The 20,153-nt window shown below is 44.3% G+C and overlaps 1 pseudogene; it reads left to right on the plus strand.

Annotated features, from left to right (window-relative positions):
- The first annotated feature begins 2,923 nt into the window (after positions 1–2,923).
- The window catches only part of LOC135557327 (basic proline-rich protein-like), a 133,886-nt pseudogene continuing 116,656 nt past the window's right edge, over positions 2,924–20,153 (plus strand).

Below are 20,153 nucleotides of genomic sequence, written 5' to 3' on the forward strand. Positions count from 1 at the left end.
GAAGGCAGGGTAAAGTGACTAGGCATCAGGATAGATAATAATGAGGTATTTGAGGGAGATATGTACATGAAGGCAGGGTAAAGAGACTAGACATCAGGATATATAATAATAAGGTATTTGAAGTAGATATATACATGAAGGCAGGGTAAAGTGACTAGGCATCAGGATAGATAATAATAAGGTATTTGAGGTAGATACAGTGGGGCAAAAAAGTATTTAGTCAGCCACCAATTGTGCAAGTTCTCCCACTTAAAAAGATTAGAGAGGCCTGTAATTTTCATCATAGGTACACTTCAACTATGACAGACAAAGTGAGAAAAAAAATCCAGAAAATCACATTGTAAGATTTTTAATTAATTTATTTGCAAATTATGGTGGAAAATAAGTATAGCAACACATCTGCCACGCTGATCCTCAACACTGAATCTCCCCAGGGGTGTGCGCTCAGTCCCCTCCTGTACTCAATGTTCACCCACGACTGCATGGCCAGGCACAACTCCAACAACATCATTAAGTTTGCTGACGACACAACAGTGGTAGGCCTGATCACCGACAACGACGAGACAGCCTATAGGGAGTAGGTCAGAGACCTGGCCGGGTGGTGCCAGAATAACAACCTATCCCTCAATGTTACCAAGACTAAGGAGATGATTGTGGACTACAGGAAAAAGAGCACCGAGCACGTCCCCATTCTCATCGACGGGGCTGTAGTGGAGCAGGTTGAGAGCTTCAAATTCCTTGGTGTCCACATCACCAACAAACTAGAATGGTCCAAACACACCAAGACTGTCGTGAAGAGGGCACGACAAAGCCTATTCCCCCTCAGGAAACTAAAAAGATTTGGCGTGGGTCCTGAGATCCTCAAAAGGTTCTACAGCTGCACCATCGAGAGCATCCTGACTGGTTGTATCACTGCTTGGTATGGCAACTGCTCGGCCTCTGACTGCAAGGAACTACAGAGTGTAGTGCGTACGGCCCAGTACATCACTGGGGCAAAGCTGCCTGCCATCCAGGACCTCTACACCAGGCGGTGTCAGAGGAAGTCCCTAAAATTTGCCAAAGACCCCAGCCACCCCAGTCATAGACTGTTCTCTCTACTACCGCATGGCAAGCGGTACCGGAGTGCCAAGTCGAGGACAAAAAGGCTTCTCAACAGTTTTTACACCCAAGCCATAAGACTCCTGAACAGGTAATCAAATGGCTACCCGGACTATTTGCATTGTGTGCCTCCCCCAACCCCTCTTTTTACACTGCTGCTACTCTCTGTTTATCATATATGCATAGTCACTTTAACTATACATTCATGTACATACTACCTAATTGGCCCGACCAACCAGTGCTCCCACACATTGGCTAACTTGGCTATCTGCATTGTGTCCCACCACCAGCCAACCCCTCTTTTACACAACTGCTACTCTCTGTTCATCATATATGCACAGTCACTTTAACTATACATTCATGTACATACTACCTCAATTGGCCCGACCTACCAGTGTTCCTGCACATTGTCTAACCGGGCTATCTGCATTGTGTCCCACCACCAGCCAACCCCTCTTTTACACTACTGCTACTCTCTGTTCATCCTATATGCATAGTCACTTTAACCAGATCTACATGTACATACTACCTCAATCAGCCTGACTAACAGGTGTCTGTATAGAGCCTTGCTACTAACAGGTGTCTGTATAGAGCCTTGCTACTAACAGGGGTCTGTATAGAGCCTTGCTACTAACAGGTGTCTGTATGTAACCTTGCTACTCTTTTTTCAAATGTATTTTTACTGTTGTTTTATTTCTTTACTTACCTACCTACACACACACACACACACACACACACACACACACACACACACACACACACACACACACACACACACACACACACACACACACACACACACACACACACATACACATACACATACACATACACATACACATACACACACACACACACACACACACATATATACTTTTTCCCCCGCACCATTGGTTAGAGCTTGTAAGTAAGCATTTCACTGTAAGTTCTATACCTGTTGTATTCGGCGCACGTGACAAATAAACTTTGATTTGATTTGGCAGTTAAATATGCAATTAGTTTAAATCAGGTGTGTTTGCTCGGGATGATGGGGGAAGTGTGTGACACCAATCATGCCCCCGAGGACTGGAGTTGCCCAAGCCTAGTCTAGTGTGTGTGTTTAGGGTCAGCGCAGACAGTTCGGCTAGCATTCCTTGACTATTTTATCAGTCTGGCTATTTAGCAGTCTTTGGGGTAGAAGCTGTCTCGGAGCCTGTTGGCCCGAGAGCCGATGATCCGGTACCGTTCAGCCTCTTGATGGGGAAGAGTTGCTGCCGTGCCCCCTTCACAACTGCGGGTCAGTGCGGACCAAGTTAAGTCCTTAGTGATATGGATGTCCTTAGTGATATATGATGCTCTCGACCCACTCCACCACAGCCCCGTCGATGTGGATGGGGGCTCTCCGCTCTTTCTCCGGTAGTCCACAATCAGCTCCTTAGTCTTATTGATGTTGAAGGAGAGGTTGGCCATAGAGAGCGAAATCACACAGTCATCCGGAAAAACAGGGACTTTAACACAAGGCACAGTGTTATATTCCTCAAAGCGAGCATGAAAGGCATTTTAGGCTAATTTTAGGGAGTCCTGCATCGCTGGGCAGCTCACGGCTGGGTTTCCCTTTGTAATCCGTTATGATGCAACATATGACGAGCATCGGAGCCACTGTATTATGATTTCACCTTCGTTCCTATATTGTCCTTTTTTTTTAATTTTACCTTTATTTAACCAGGCAAGTCAGTTAAGAACAAATTCTTATTTTCAATGACGGCCTGGGAACAGTGGGTTAACTGCCTGTTCAGGGGCAGAACGACGCCTAGTCCAACGCTCTAACCACTAGGCTACCTTTTACATGTTGGATGTCTCGTTGGAGGTCGTAGTTCAAGTATGTGTCCTTGTCCGTGTCCTGTTCCTTGTAAGTGGCAAACCGTATGCCTCTCCCATAGACACCAATGCAATAGCAGTTGGATCTGGTCTGCTTTACTCTTCCTCTTCCTGTCGACCCTGCCTGCCCTGCCCAAACCAGAAGAAAACAAGCCTATGAGATGTCTAACTTTCTATACCGTGTCTGATTTTAACTTGACACTTCCGGGTTGATCCTTTTATCTCAGCAAAAAAAGCACATTGAATTGTGTTAATGAATTGCATCGTGTTGAGAGCAACATATCATTCAGCTAAGAGAGCATTTTATATGATGCCTTTGGTCCCTGTGCTCTAAATGACGTTTCACAGTTCGTCCAAACGTAAATTGGGTCTACTAAAAATAAACGCCCGCTCTTTAGCCTTTAGCCTAGCGCGGTATTGCCTGTAATCCATGGCTGTTGGTTTGGATACGTTTCTGAGGGATTTGTGATGTTTTATTTGTACTTGAAATTACTGTGTTTTCTTTCATTTTAATGTGTATATATCTTGCACATACAATGTGGATTTTGCTTTGTATTATACAGTTTGCATTTGGAAAAGACCTAGGTCTTAATATGTCTTCCTTGTTCAAATAAAGTTAAATAAAGAGCCTGTGACTGTTGTGATAAACTCCTTAAGGCTGTCGGATTAATCCTGGAACATTGCCTGTACTTGCAAAACAGTCCCCCCCGTCCCCCCCGTCCCCCCCCGTCCCCCCCCCCCCCCCCCGCACCCCCCGTCCCCCCCCCGTCCCCCCCGTCTGCTTCAACTGACCACTTCCGTATCACTGCTACTTCCTGTATGAGCTTTTGTTTGTAAACAGGAAGCAGGTCGAAAAGAGTCATGGTCAGATTTGCTGAAGCGAGGAAGGAGGGAGGGAGGGGCTTGTATGTGTTTCTGTGGGTAGAATAAAAGTGGTCTAAAGTTTTAGCTCCCCCTAGTGACCAGGAGATGTGTTGGTAGCAGTGAAGTCGGACGGTTTTCAGTCTCCCAAGCGTTAATCTCCACCTACCAGAAATGCTGCCCCTGGGTGAACCGTTTCTTGTTTGTTTATGTCCCCACACAGTTTGTTGAGTGCCAGAGTGGTGTTGGCTTGTGGAGGGATGTAGACAGCCTTACGGATGACAACTCTCTCGGTAGATAAAAGTCCAGTCTGCATCAGTGTAAATGTATCCATTTACTGCAGCGTTTGAATTAATCCCAGCCTTGGTCCCTGTCCTTGTTTGGGTGGACCCCCCCCCTCACTCCCTTCCTCAGGGTAAATCAGCAGTTCAATATTGACCTTAAAGCATAACAGAGTTGAGTTGACAGACTGCTTGTCCTTCTGTCTCATGTTACAGCATTGTACCTCTGTCTGGTCTTGGTTGACCTCAGAGCAGCTGACATCCCCTGGTCTAGCACTGTGTATTTGTTCCAAATTACATCCTATTCCCTAGATAGTACACTTCATCTGACCAAGGCCAATAGCGCAATATGTACGGAATAGGGTACTATTTGGGACATAGCCTACAACTTTGAGGATGCTGACTTCCCCAGGTCGAGACCGTTGAATTTCGGCGACAGGAGGAGAGTGGACCACTGCAACAATAAAAAATATGAATCAACGACAGCAGCTTTGAGCAAAACTGTAAGAAGCAAAGATAATCATATAGATAATCATATAGATAATCATATTGATAATCGTGTAGATAATCATGTAGATAATCATGTAGATAACAATATAGATAATCATATAGATAATCATATTGATAATCATATAGATAATCATATTGATAATCATATAGATAATCATATTGATAATCATATAGATAATCATATTGTGTATTCTGGTTACTGGTTACCACCACCATATTAAAACAGTAAGAAAAAAATATATATATATATGTTACAGAATACAAAGGTATAAATAGTTGGTTACTGTTATCAGCCCTGGTTTCTCATAGAGCCTGCAGAGATAATTATCAGTGTGGCTCATAGAGCCTGCAGAGATGTCAGTGTGGCTCATAGAGCCTGCAGAGATGTCAGTGTGGCTCATAGAGCCTGCAGAGATGTCAGTGTGGCTCATAGAGCCTGCAGAGATAATTATCAATGTGGTTCATAGAGCCTGCAGAGATAATTATCAGTGTGGCTCATAGAGCCTGCAGAGATAATTATCAGTGTGGCTCATAGAGCCTGCAGAGATAATTATCAGTGTGGCTCATAGAGCCTGCAGAGATAATTATCAGTGTGGATCATAGAGCCTGCAGAGATAATTATCAGTGTGGATCATAGAGCCTGCAGAGATGTCAGTGTGGCTCATAGAGCCTGCAGAGATAATTATCAGTGTGGTTCATAGAGCCTGCAGAGATGTCAGTGTGGCTCATAGAGCCTGCAGAGATGTCAGTGTGGCTCATAGAGCCTGCAGAGATAATTATCAGTGTGACTCATAGAGCCTGCAGAGATAATTATCAGTGTGGCTCATAGAGCCTGCAGAGATGTCAGTGTGGCTCATAGAGCCTGCAGAGATAATTATCAGTGTGGCTCATAGAGCCTGCAGAGATAATTATCAGTGTGGTTCATAGAGCCTGCAGAGATGTCAGTGTGGTTCATAGAGCCTGCAGAGATGTCAGTGTGGCTCGTAGAGCCTGCAGAGATAATTATCAGTGTGGCTCATAGAGCCTGCAGAGATAATTATCAGTGTGGCTCATAGAGCCTGCAGAGATGTCAGTGTGGCTCATAGAGCCTGCAGAGATAATTATCAGTGTGGCTCATAGAGCCTGCAGAGATAATTATCAGTGTGGCTCATAGAGCCTGCAGAGATAATTATCAGTGTGGTTCATAGAGCCTGCAGAGATGTCAGTGTGGCTCATAGAGCCTGCAGAGATAATTATCAGTGTGGCTCATAGAGCCTGCAGAGATGTCAGTGTGGCTCATAGAGCCTGCAGAGATAATTATCAGTGTGACTCATAGAGCCTGCAGAGATAATTATCAGTGTGGCTCATAGAGCCTGCAGAGATGTCAGTGTGGCTCATAGAGCCTGCAGAGATGTCAGTGTGACTCATAGAGCCTGCAGAGATACAGTAATTGTCAGTGCGGCTCATAGCCAGTCCACCCACACACACACACACACACACACACACACACACACACACACACACACACACACACACACACACACACACACACACACACACACACACACACACACACACACACACACACACACACACACACACACACTGAAGCCAATCACCGAGCACGCACCATAAACCGCTGAGATTGAAAAGGGCATTTGGCTGCAGTTCACCCTCTCGTGTCCCCCGCTCCGTCTCTCTCTCTCTCTCCCGCTCCATCTCTCTCTCTCTCTCTCTTTTTCTTCTCTCTCTTTACGAGCCTCTCTCCTCTCATCGCCTCATCCCAGCTATTGTAGTGTGGTGACTAGAGATCTGGTTTAAACTGGTCAAATCATTCCTTCATATTTCTCTCTTTTTTCATTTTTGACTCAAGAGACATTGAACAAAATTGTATTTGAGGAATGATCTAGAAATCTCAGTCAGATATGTACACGAATATAAGTTGAAGTACATGTTGTCATGGGCTTTCACTAAATAAATGCATCCCACAAAACACAATCTATGATCTTTTTAATAATGGTCAAATAACCTAGCAGTAGAATGTGTGCACTTTTGTCAGTATTTCAGGTAAATGCAAGTTTCAGTTAAAAAAAAAGAACGTTTTTTTAAATTTGTATTTTACATTTGTATAGAATAGTCCTCAGCTAAATGTTTCAGGTAAACGTCTGTCTCCATCCCAAATAGCACCCCATTCCCTTTTTATCATTAACTATATTGGATACATTGGGACGCTGCCTTCTTAGTTGATAAAGTGTAACAGTCAGCACCAAACGACAGGACATCTACCCATGACAGTTCACTCACTAATATTAATTTTACCTTTATTTAACTAGGCAAGTCAGTTCAGAACAAAATCTTATTTTTAATGACGGTCTAGGAACAGTGGGTTAACTGCCTGTTCAGGGGCAGAACGACAGACTTGTACCTTGTCAGCTCAGGGGTTTGAACTTGCAACCTTCCGGTTACTAGTCCAACGCTCTAACCACTAGGCTACCCTGCCGCCTCTATGCTCTAACCACTAGTCTACCCTGCTGCACCAAAATTTTGTGGGAGAAAACAGTAACAGATTTCACTGTCAGTTCAGCCACACTGACACAGAGATGGGATGAATCCCAGAGTGAAGAGAATCATTTTATTCTTGATGATCTCCTTGATGTCTGGGGATTTCTATGGGTTTGATGAGGTATGTCATTTTCTATGTGCCGTGCTTGGAACCCTGAAGGAGAAGACAGCACTCTGCTTCTGACTTCTTGTTAGCACTGTCTGAGCGGCATCGAGATGCCGTTCGTTTTTGGTGAGGTGGACATGAGGTGTTTCGTCTGATGCACAGTAATTGTGTTTTTTTTTTAAGCATGGGAGGTGCTTTCCACGTGGGAGTTGGGTGATTTAGGGAAGGTATTGGGGCAGGAAGAGGTCAAGGGGTTTTGATGTTTGCGTACACCCACAGAACGTCTATAGGCGTAATGTACCCAACCAGGTATGCAGTTGGACAGGTTTTTTTGTTCTGAGAAACTATGACGGACAATATGAAGGAAGATAGAGGTCAGTTTCGCTAGCCAATGATAACTAGCGTTTGCGCAATGAATGGAATTCTACAGGGGGAGTAACGTGAACCTACTGTCTTACTTCAGTCATGCTGGACGCGGAGACGTTACAAAAAGATGGTTTTGACGAATTCCTCTGACTCTGGGTAAACACCAGCATCTCACAGTATCCCTTTAATGGCCACGGTGACCCTGAAAAGCCTAATACATCTTACAAAATACCAGATGGAAACTTCTATCACAACGTGGCCTCGTAACATAATATCAAACTGCTCTTGTTTTGTATTTCTGTGTCAATCCGCAGATAGAAATTGATGCAGGACAAGCCTTTCTTAGCAGAAGTAACTCATCTGTTTGTTAGTAGAAGTAACTCATCTGTTTGTTAGTAGAAGTTGTAACTCATCTGTTTGTTAGTAGAAGTAACTAATCTATTTGTTAGTAGAAGTTATAACTCATCTGTTTGTTAGTAGAAGTTGTAACTCATCTGTTTGTTAGTAGATGTTGTAACTCGTCTGTTTGTTAGTAGAAGTTGTAACTCATCTGTTTGTTAGTAGAAGTTGTAACTCATCTGTTTGTTAGTAGAAGTTGTAACTCATCTGTTTGTTAGTAGAAGTTGTAACTCATCTGTTTGTTAGTAGAAGTTGTAACTCATCTGTTTGTTAGTAGAAGTAACTAATCTGTTTGTTAGTAGAAGTTGTAACTCATCTGTTTGTTAGTAGAAGTTGTAACTCATCTGTTTGTTAGTAGAAGTTGTAACTCATCTGTTTGTTAGTAGAAGTTGTAACTCATCTGTTTGTTAGTAGAAGTTGTAACTCATCTGTTTGTTAGTAGAAGTTGTAACTCATCTGTTTCCTAGTAGAAGTTGTAACTCATCTGTTTCCTAGTAGAAGTTGTAACTCATCTGTGACAAGGACCTTTATCTGTTGTATAGATGTCAGTTTCCAGTCCCTTACCCTTGAGACCTGCATTGTATTGTATTGTCTGTGTGATCATCCAGTCTGTATAATGCAGCGCAGTACAGTATAGCACGGTATAGCACAGTATAGTGCTCAGGGAAGATGAATGGTGATATCAAGGGCTCAGTCCAGGACAATGCTGTCTCTGTCAGTTCTCTCATATTACTGGGCCTGGAAAGAAAAACAAGCAGATGGGGTAGAATACAGCTGATACAGTACGGACAGGGTCAAACTGTCTGATTCATCCCTCTCTCTCTCCCATTCTACCTCTCCTCTCCTTTCACCCCCCCTTCTCTCTCTCTCTCCCATTCTCCTTCACATTCTCCCTCTCCTCTCCTTTCACCCTCTACCCCCCCCTCTCTCTGGGTACAGTAGGGACAGGGTCAAACTGTCTGATCCATCTCTCTCTCTCTCTGGGTACAGTAGGGACAGGGTCAAACTGTCTGATCCATCTCTCTCTCTCTCTCTCTGGGTACAGTAGGGACAGGGTCAAACTGTCTGGTCCATCTCTCTCTCTCTCTGGGTACAGTAGGGACAGGGTCAAAAATGGTCTGTGTTCCAAAATGCATACATCTGTTCAATCTAGACCATATAGCGAGTACGGAAGGCAACTGTCATCTTTCAAGTGTGATTCCAAACTCAAGAACGTGAAAAGGCAAGTATGTACTATGTTTACCAGCAGTTCTATTAGCGTACTTGGGAGGTCTGGAAAACAAAGCACGCATGGGAGCGTACTTTTTGTTTCCCTACGCTGGGGAGGCTATCCCATAACACATTGCAAAACAGCAAAAATTCCTAAAACTGAATTAATGGCGGGCTGAAGTCTCTGCTTGGGAGAAAATTATCCACAGGAATAAGGAATAACTTTGTTAAATGTAAGTATTGCGTTGACTTAGACACCAAATTATGTTAAAAAGGTATAAAAAAAAAAATGTTGAACATTTTTAGAATAAAAAAATAAAAAATTATTGAATTCTAATGTTGAGTCACTGTTGTTTATCCGCCCGCTAGCCAAGCTAAGTTAGCTCGTTGGATGCGATGGATAGTTAGCAGGAGATCTTGTCCTGGATATCGGCTGTCTATGGATGAATAACTAAAATAACTAATCGTAAAATCAGCAGTGTCAATTGTGAAGACCCGGACAGTTTGTAAACCTGAATTGATGAACTTGCTAGACAGCCATCTTCTCTGCGCTGCCTCATATTGACAGCTTTGGTAGAGAATATGTAATCAACAAACGGGTTGAGAGTAAAAATGTATATTTTCTTTTTAAACAGAGTTGGTCCCTGTTAAGATACCTTTATATTTATACCATTGTCATTGGCGATCAAAGTTACTCTTTCATTAGTAAATATCGGTTTCACTTGAAATCTTTAACTAGTGAAACTTTTTACACTGTGAAATCTTTTACACTGTGATATCTTTACATTGTGAAACCTTTTACACGTTGATATCTTTACATTGTGAAACCTTTTACACTGTGAAATCTTTACATAGTGAAACCTTTACACTGTGAAATCTTTCAAAATGAAACCTTTTTACACTGGTTTTACATAGTGAAACCTTTTACACTGTGACATTTTTACATTGTGAAACCTTTTACACTGTGAAATCTTTACATTGTGAAACCTTTTACACTGTGAAATCTTTACATAGTGGTGCAGCCAAGCCGGCAATGTGACAATCTTATTTTGGGAGAACCCTGGAATAGTGGCCGTATCCTGGTTTTAAATGGGCACTTCCGATTCTTGCATTATTTCCTGAGACTCTCACGATAAATGTGACCGACCGACACGATTCGGCATTATGTAGCAAAATTTGCAATTGAAAGTAGAGACTCAGAGCTATAAAATGGTATCATACACTACAGTTGAGGAACAAGTAATTCTGCTTTGAATGTTGATACACTTGTAACCCCATTTTTAAGCACATGGCCCTTGAATGTTTTGGTAGACCTACTGGAGAGCTCCTCTTTGTCTAAACCCATTCAGCATCTTTAACACCCTCTTAAGCTTTAGCCCTACTCGTCTCTTTAAGGATTCACATGTGAGACCATGTACTAAACAACCAAAGATTTCAAGACTGAAGGCTGGTTTAAACATCGCCTATCGACATGTCTGTATACAGTTGTCACGGTGAGATCATGAACATTCTATTGTCATCCAACATCAAACTATTCATTGTCGTTATGAAACACAAAAACAACAGGCCTGGTGGTCCAAAATAGAACAACTTCTGTATTTTAACACCAATAAACCCATCTGTTTAAAAATGAATGTAGTATACGTCAATCTACCAAACCGGGCAACTAAAAGCAACTTTCTAAACAATGTTTTGGTTCGTTTCTAGCTCCTTAGCTAGCTAGCTAAAGTTAAGTTAGCTGGCAAGCTAAAGTTAAGTTAGCTGGCTAGCTAAAGTTAAGTTAGCTGGCTAGCTAAAGTTAAGTTAGCTGGCTAGCTAAAGTTAAGTTAGCTGGCTAGCCAGTTCAAATAACGCCCCTTATCATACAGCTGACAGCGTCTTAACTTTGCTAACTTGTCTTCATTATTACAGGAAAATAAACTCATAACAAGTTAATGGTGAGCTGATTAGATACAATAGCTTAGTGCGACTAGTTGTGAGTGTGACGCAATAAAAGCAGAGCATTCTAGCCCAGACACTGTCTCTTTGGCCTGACGTTATATCCTCATTTGACTTTGGTGCAGGTCATGTTGTTCTTCATATTACCGTCTCTGGTACATACACACTATATGAAATAACGGTTTATTTGTCACATGGACAGGATACAGAAGGTGTAAATGGTACAGGTAAATGGTTACTGGCAGAGTCTTTTGTTTTGACATGTAGCTAGCTACCTAAACAACAAACCCTAATCCCAAATCATATCGTTGTTACCCTACCACTAATGTTAGCTAGCTGACATTAGGCTAAAACTAGCAATGCAAATGGCTCTGAGATACGAAAAATACTACTACACAGATCATACACGTAACGTTAGCTAGCAAGCCAGCTAATTTTAGTCAGCTATCAAACAGTACGCTTTATCTAATGAAAACTACTTTTCTGACAAAATTAGAAACGTATAATATCTGAAAATGTAGCTAGCTAGACTCTCTTACCTGTATACATGGATGAACGCTTCTCCCTCTCTGTCACGGTTGCCACGGTTGCCCTTAGTTTGAAGATGTAATCCAGCTCCCTCCGCATTTGCAATCAAACGGTTGAGATTTCTTCATCTGCTCAGCTGTCGTACTCAGCTTCCACCGGGCATTCCACTGATTTCAAAACACGGTCCTCCAGAAAGTGGAGAGCCTTAGCAACACTTTTGCATTTCTTCGTGATAAAAAGGATTACCTACTACATACTACGCAGTTCATGTTATAGACAGAAGCCTGCTACTCGGCATGTCAAGCCCATCCATTATCCCAGCCAATCAAGGCTAGCAGAAAGGTTCATGTCTTTTTCTGTGGCTAAACCAACTAGACTCATATTTTAACAATTGTATTTGTATTTACGCCTAGTTTCCTGAAACGAGTCACAAATATGAATTATTACCGGTATTGAATCTTGGTAGATTTTCAAGAAATATTCATCCCTAGTGTGTGTGCGTCTGTTTATCAAATCAAATCAAATTTTATTTGTCACATACACATGGTTAGCAGATGTTAATGCGAGTGTAGCGAAATGCTTGTGCTTCCAGGTCCGACAATGCAGTAATAACCAACAAGTAATCTAACTAACAATTCCAAAACGAATTTCTTATACACAGTGTAAGGGGATAAAGAATATGTACATAAAGATATGAATGAGTGATGGTGCAGAGCCGCATAGGCAAGATACAGTAGATGGTATCGAGTACAGTATATACATATGAGATGAGTATGTAAAGAAAGTGACATCGTTAAAGTGGCTAGTGATACATGTATTACATAAGGATGCAGTAGATGATATAGAGTACAGTATATACGTATACATATGAGATGAATAATGTAGGGTATGTAAACATTATATTAGGTAGCATTGTTTAAAGTGGCTAGTGATATATTTTACATAATTTCCCATCAATTCCCATTATTAAAGTGGCTGGAGTTGAGTCAGTGTGTTGGCAGCAGCCACTCAATGCTAGTGGTTGCTGTTTAACAGTCTGATGGCCTTGAAATAGAAGCTGTTTTTCAGTCTCTCGGTCCCAGCTTTGATGCACCTGTACTGACCTCGCCTTCTGGATGATAGCGGGGTGAACAGGCAGTGGCTCGGGTGGGTGTTGTCCTTGATGATCTTTATGGCCTTCCTGTAACATTGGGTGGTGTAGGTGTCCTGGGGGGCAGGTAGTTTACCCCCGGTGATGCGTTGTGCAGACCTCACTACCCTCTAGAGAGCCTTATGGTTGTGGGCGGAGCAGTTGCCGTACCAGGCGGTGATACAGCCCGCCAGGATGCTCTCGATTGTGCATCTGTAGAAGTTTGTGAGTGCTTTTGGTGACAAGCCAAATTTCTTCAGCCTCCTGAGGTTGAAGAGGCGCTGCTGCGCCTTCTTCACGATGCTGTCTGTGTGAGTGGACCAATTCAGTTTGTCTGTGATGTGTATGCCGAGGAACTTAAAACTTACTACCCTCTCCACTACTGTTCCATCGATGTGGATAGGGGGGTGTTCCCTCTGCTGTTTCCTGAAGTCCACAATCATCTCCTCAGTTTTGTTGACGTTGAGTGTGAGGTTATTGTCCTGACACCACACTCCGAGGGCCCTCACCTCCTCCCTGTAGGCCGTCTCGTTGTTGTTGGTAATCAAGCCTACCACTGTTGTGTCGTCCGCAAACTTGATGATTGAGTTGGAGGAGTGCGTGGCCGCACAGTCGTGGGTGAACAGGGAGTACAGGAGAGGGCTCAGAACGCACCCTTGTGGGGCCCCAGTGTTGAGGATCAGCGGGGAGGAGATGTTGTTACCTACCCTCACCACCTGGCGGCGGCCCGTCAGGAAGTCCAGTACCCAGTTGCACAGGGCCGGGTCGAGACCCAGGGTCTCGAGCTTGATGACGAGCTTGGAGGGTACTATGGTGTTAAATGCCGAGCTGTAGTCGATGAACAGCATTCTCACATAGGTATTCCTCTTGTTCAGATGGGTTAGGGCAGTGTGCAGTGTGGTTGAGATTGCGTCGTCTGTGGACCTATTTGGGCGGTAAGCAAATTGGAGTGGGTCTAGGGTGTCAGGTAGGGTGGAGGTGATATGGTCCTTGACTAGTCTCTCAAAGCACTTCATGATGACGGAAGTGAGTGCTACGGGGCGGGGAGGTAGTCGTTTTGTAGTCGCATGCTCTGAGGGCGCGGCTGGGGATGCCGTCTGGGCCTGCAGCCTTGCAAGGGTTAACACGTTTAAATGTTTTACTCACCTCGGCTGCAGTGAAGGAGAGACCGCATGTTGTCGTTGCAGGCCGTGTCAGTGGCACTGTATTGTCCTCAAAGCGGGCAAAAAAGTTATTTAGTCTGCCTGGGAGCAAGACATCCTGGTCCGTGACTGGGCTGGATTTCTTCTTGTAGTCCGTGATTGACTGTAGACCCTGCCACATACCTCTTGTGTCGGGGCCGTTGAATTGAGATTCTACTTTGTCTCTATACTGACGCTTAGCTTGTTTGATAGCCTTGCGGTGGGAATAGTTGCACTGTTTGTATTCAGTCATGTTACCAGTCACCTTGCCCTGATTAAAAGCTGTGGTTCGCGCATTCAGTTTCACGCGAATGCTGCCATCAATCCACGGTTTCTGGTTAGGAAATGTTTTTATCGTTGCTTTGGGAACGACATCTTCAACGCACGTTCTAATGAACTCGCACACCGAATCAGCGTATTCGTCAATGTTGTTATTTGACGCAATACGAAACATGTCCCAGTCCACGTGATGGAAGCAGTCTTGGAGTGTGGAATCAGATTGGTCGGACCAGCGTTGGACAGGCCTCAGCGTGGGAGCTTCTTGTTTTAGTTTCTGTCTGTAGGCAGGGATCAGCAAAATGGAGTCTTGGTCAGCTTTTCCGAAAGCAGGGCGGGGCAGGGCCTTATATGCGTCGCGGAAGTTAGAATAACAATTATCCAAGGTTTTGCCAGCCCTGGTGGCATAATCGATATGCTGATACAATCTAGGGAGTCTTGTTTTCAGATCAGCCCCAGCTACAATGAATGCAGCCTCAGGATGTATGGATTCCAGTTTGCAAAGAGTCAAATAAAGTTCGTTCAGAGCCATCGATGTGTCTGTTTGGGGGGGAATACATACGGCTGTGATTATAATCGAAGAGAATTCTCTTGGTAGATAATGTGGTCTACATTTGATTGTGAGGAATTCTAAATCAGGTGAACAGAAGGATTTGAGTTCCTGTATGTTTCTGTGATCACACCACGTCTCGTTAGCCATAAGGCATACGCCCCCGCCCCTCTTCTTACCAGAAAGGTGTTTTTTTCTGTCGGCGCGATGCGTGGAGAAACCCTCTGGCTGCACCGCCACCGAGAGCGTCTCTCCAGTGAGCCATGTTTCTGTGAAGCAAAGAACGTTACAGTCTCTGATGACCCTCTGGAATGCTACCCTTGCTCGGATTTCATCAACCTTGTTGTCAAGAGACTGGACATTGGCGAGAAGAATGCTAGGGAGTGGTGCACGATGTGCCCGTCTCCGTAGTCTGACCAGAAGACCGCCTCATTTCCCTCTTTTACGAAGTCGTTTTTTTGGGTCGCCGGCTGGGATCCATTCCGTTGTCCTGGTTGAAAGGCAGAACACAGGATCCGCTTCGCGAAAGTCATATTCTTGGTCGTACTGATGGTGAGTTGACGCTGATCTTATATTCAGTAGTTCTTCTCGGCTGTATGTAATGAAACCTAACCTGGGGTACTAATGTAAGAAATGTAAGAAATAACACATAAAAAAATAAATAAATTGCATAGTTTCCTAGGAACGCGAAGCGAGGCGGCCATCTCTGTCGGCGCCGGAAGTTATGTGTGTGTGTGTGTGTGTGTGTGCGTCTGTTTATGTGTGTGTGTGTGTGTTTATGTGTGTGTGTGTGTTCATGTGTGTGTGTGTGTGTGTGTGTATGTGTGTGTGTGTGTGTGTGTGTGCGTGCTTGCGTGCGTGTGTGTGTGTGTGTGTGTGTGTTTATGTGTGTGTATGTGTGTGTGTGTGTATGTGTGTGTGTGTATGTGTGTGTGTGTTTATGTGTGTGTGTGTTTATGTGTGTGTGTGTGTGTGTGTGTGTGTGTGTGTGTATGTGTGTGTTTATGTGTGTGTGTGTGTGTGTGTGTATGTATGTGTTTATGTGTGTGTGTGTGTGTATGTGTGTGTGCTGGCGTGTGTGTTTTTGGCAACCATTCCCCCCTCCATTATCCTGATAGCTGTGCTCCATGAGGAATGCTGTCAGTTAGGAGATAAATGCCACACAGAGAGACTATAAAGTTGTCGTTTAATAATGTTATTTATAGCTACATTCAGTCCTCTTCCACAATACCTACCTCATGCATGTCTAGTCTATGAAGGTGTAAAAGTTTATTTTTATTTTTATGGATTAGTGTGATATCTTTGTTATAACATGTAACACACACACACACACACACACACACACACACACACACACACACACACACACACGTGTTTCTGGTTCCCCCTGTATTATTTATTTCCTGAAACTCCATGGGTCAAGAGTGGACCTGTCTTTCTTCATGGCCAGAAAGCATTTGAAATGTGTTTCTGTGTCAAACACCATATCCACAAAGTATATCCTGCCATAAAACCACCCCGTCTGAGGGACTCTACATGGAGTGATGGATGATAAACAAGCTTTAATGGTGCTGTAGAAATAGTGTAGGTTCCGTGGCAGCTTATTGAGTGGTAGTAAAGCTGATGGATGTGGAATTCTCTTTGTGTTTAGGTGTGTGACGTGTACTGGAAGACCAGAGATTAGTCTTCTCTGTAGACCTCGGTTCAAAAAGTTCTCTTTTTTTTTTTCAAAATACTGTTTATTATCTTATAATGTTGTTTTTTTGAGCCAGACTGGATTGCAATTTTTTGAGACCACTCCGTTGGTTCCACTGCACCTTGGCAATCTCAATCAAGCATCACCGCTTAATACTATTTGAACCCAGGTCTCTGCTGTGCTCTGGTGGACAGGCAGTCTGAGCCTTGATTTTGAAACTCAGAGAAAGAGAGAGATAGAGAGAGAAAGAAAGTAAGAGAACGAAAGAGCGAGAAAGAAAGGGAGGGAGGGAGGGAGGGAGGGAGGGAGGGAGGGAGGGAGGGAGGGAGGGAGGGAGGGAGGGAGGGGGGGAGGAGGGAGGGGAGGGAGCCTCCTGTCACACATTCCCTCCCTCTCTCCCTCTGTCTCCCTCCTTCAAACCCTGTCCCTCCTTCTCTCCCTCTCTCTCTCTCTTCCTCTCTTCCACTTTTCCTCTCTCTCTTTCGCTCTCTCTCTCCCTCCTTCACTCAATTCAATTCAATTCAATTCAATTCAAGGGCTTTATTGGCATGGGAAACGTGTTAACATTGCCAAAGCAAGTGAGGTAGATAATATATAAAAGTGAATATATAAAGTGAAATAAACAATAAAAATTAATAGTAAACATTACACATACAGAAGTTTCAAAACAATAAAGACATTACAAATGTCATTATATACAGTGTTTTAACAATGTACAAATGGTTAAAGGACACAAGCTAAAATAAATAAGCATAAATATGGGTTGTATTTACAATGGTGTTTGTTCTTCACTGGTTGCCCTTTTCTCATGGCAACAGGTCACAAATCTTGCTGCTCTGATGGCACACTGTGGAATTTCACCCAGTAGATATGGGAGTTTACCAAAATTGGATTTGTTTTCGAATTCTTTGTGGATCTGTGTAATCTGAGGGAAATATGTTTCTCTAATATGGTCATACATTGGGCAGGAGGATAGGAAGTGCAGCTCAGTTTCCACCTCATTTTGTGGGCAGTGAGCACATAGCCTGTCTTCTCTTGAGAGCCATGTCTGTCTACAGCGGCCTTTCTCAATAGCAAGGCTATGCTCACTGAGTCTGTACATAGTCAAAGCTTTCCTTAATTTTGGGTAAGGCACAGTGGTCAGGTATTCTGCCGCTGTGTACTCTCTGTGTAGGGCCAAATAGCATTCTAGTTTGCTCTGTTTTTTTGTTAATTCTTTCCAATGTGTCAAGTAATTATCTTTTTGTTTTCTCATGATTTGGTTGGGTTTAATTGTGCTGTTGTTCTGGGGCTCTGTAGGGTGTGTTTGTGTTTGTGAACAGAGCCCCAGGACCAGCTTGCTTAGGGACTCTTCTCCAGGTTCATCTCTCTGTAGGTGATGGCTTTGTTATGGAAGGTTTGGGAATCGCTTCCTTTTAAGTGGTTATAGAATTTAACGGCTCTTTTCTGGATTTTGATAATTAGTGGGTATCGGCCTAATTCTGCTCTGCATGCATTATTTGGTGTTCTACGTTGTTCTGAGAGCGAGAGTTGCACCCCTTCTGAAAAAACCTACACTCGATCCCTCCAATGTCAACAACTACAGACCAGTATCCCTTCTTTCTTTTCTCTCCAAAACTCTTGAACGTGCCGTCCTTGGCCAGCTCTCCCGCTATCTCTCTCAGAATGACCTTCTTGATCCAAATCAGTCAGGTTTCAAGACTAGCCATTCAACTGAGACTGCTCTTCTCTGTATCACGGAGGCGCTCCGCACTGCTAAAGCTAACTCTCTCTCCTCTGCTCTCATCCTTCTAGACCTATCGGCTGCCTTCGACACTGTGAACCATCAGATCCTCCTCTCCACCCTCTCCGAGTTGGGCATCTCCGGTGCGGCCCACGCTTGGATTGCGTCCTACCTGACAGGTCGCTCCTACCAGGTGGCGTGGCGAGAATCTGTCTCCTCGCCACGCGCTCTCACCACTGGTGTCCCCCAGGGCTCTGTTCTAGGCCCTCTCCTATTCTCGCTATACACCAAGTCACTTGGCTCTGTCATAACCTCACATGGTCTCTCCTATCATTGCTATGCAGACGACACACAATTAATCTTCTCCTTTCCCCCTTCTGATGACCAGGTGGCGAATCGCATCTCTGCATGTCTGGCAGACATATCAGTGTGGATGACGGATCACCACCTCAAGCTGAACCTCGGCAAGACGGAGCTGCTCTTCCTCCCGGGGAAGGACTGCCCGTTCCATGATCTCGCCATCACGGTTGACAACTCCATTGTTTCCTCCTCCCAGAGCGCTAAGAACCTTGGCGTGATCCTGGACAACACCCTGTCGTTCTCAACTAACATCAAGGCGGTGGCCCGTTCCTGTAGGTTCATGCTCTACAACATCCGCAGAGTACGACCCTGCCTCACACAGGAAGCGGCGCAGGTCCTAATCCAGGCACTTGTCATCTCCCGTCTGGATTACTGCAACTCGCTGTTGGCTGGGCTCCCTGCCTGTGCCATTAAACCCCTACAACTCATCCAGAACGCCGCAGCCCGTCTGGTGTTCAACCTTCCCAAGTTCTCTCACGTCACCCCGCTCCTCCGCTCTCTCCACTGGCTTCCAGTTGAAGCTCGCATCCGCTACAAGACCATGGTGCTTGCCTACGGAGCTGTGAGGGGAACGGCACCGCAGTACCTCCAGGCTCTGATCAGGCCCTACACCCAAACAAGGGCACTGCGTTCATCCACCTCTGGCCTGCTCGCCTCCCTACCACTGAGGAAGTACAGTTCCCGCTCAGCCCAGTCAAAACTGTTCGCTGCTCTGGCCCCCCAATGGTGGAACAAACTCCCTCACGACGCCAGGACAGCGGAGTCAATCACCACCTTCCGGAGACACCTGAAACCCCACCTCTTCAAGGAATACCTAGGATAGGATAAAGTAATCCTTCTCACCACCCCCGCCCCCTTAAATGATTCAGATGCACTATTGTAAAGTGGCTGTTCCACTGATGTCAGAAGGTGAATTCACCAATTTGTAAGTCGCTCTGGATAAGAGCGTCTGCTAAATGACTTAAATGTAATGTAAATGTACACGGAGGATATTTTTGCAGAATTCTGCGTGCAGTCTCAATTTGGTGTTTGTCCCATTTTGTGAAGTCTTGGTTGGTGAGCGGACCCCAGATCTCACAACCATAAAGGGCAATGGGCTCTATGACTGATTCAAGTATTTTTAGCCAAATCCTAATTGGTATGTTGAAATGTATGTTCCTTTTGATGGCATAGAATGCCCTTCTTGCCTTGTCTCTCAGATCATTCACAGCTTTGTGGAAGTTACCTGTGGCGCTGATGTTTAGATTTGACTTCGGATTCTAGCAGGGTGAGGCCGGGTGCTGCAGACTTTTCTAGTGCCCGCGCCAATTCGCTGATGTATATGTTGAAGGGGGTGGGGCTTAAGCTGCATCCCTGTCTAACCGCACACGTGTGAAGAAATGTGTGTGTTTTTTGCTAATTTTAACTGCACACTTGTTGTTTGTGTACATGGATTTTATAATGTCGTATGTTTTACCCCCAACACCACTTTCCTTCAGTTTGTATAGCAGACCCTCATGCCAAATTGAGTCGAAGGCTTTTTTGAAATCAACAAAGCATGAGAA

This window comes from Oncorhynchus masou, chromosome 16, assembly GCF_036934945.1.
Source record: "Oncorhynchus masou masou isolate Uvic2021 chromosome 16, UVic_Omas_1.1, whole genome shotgun sequence".
Taxonomy (NCBI): Eukaryota; Metazoa; Chordata; class Actinopteri; order Salmoniformes; family Salmonidae; genus Oncorhynchus; species Oncorhynchus masou.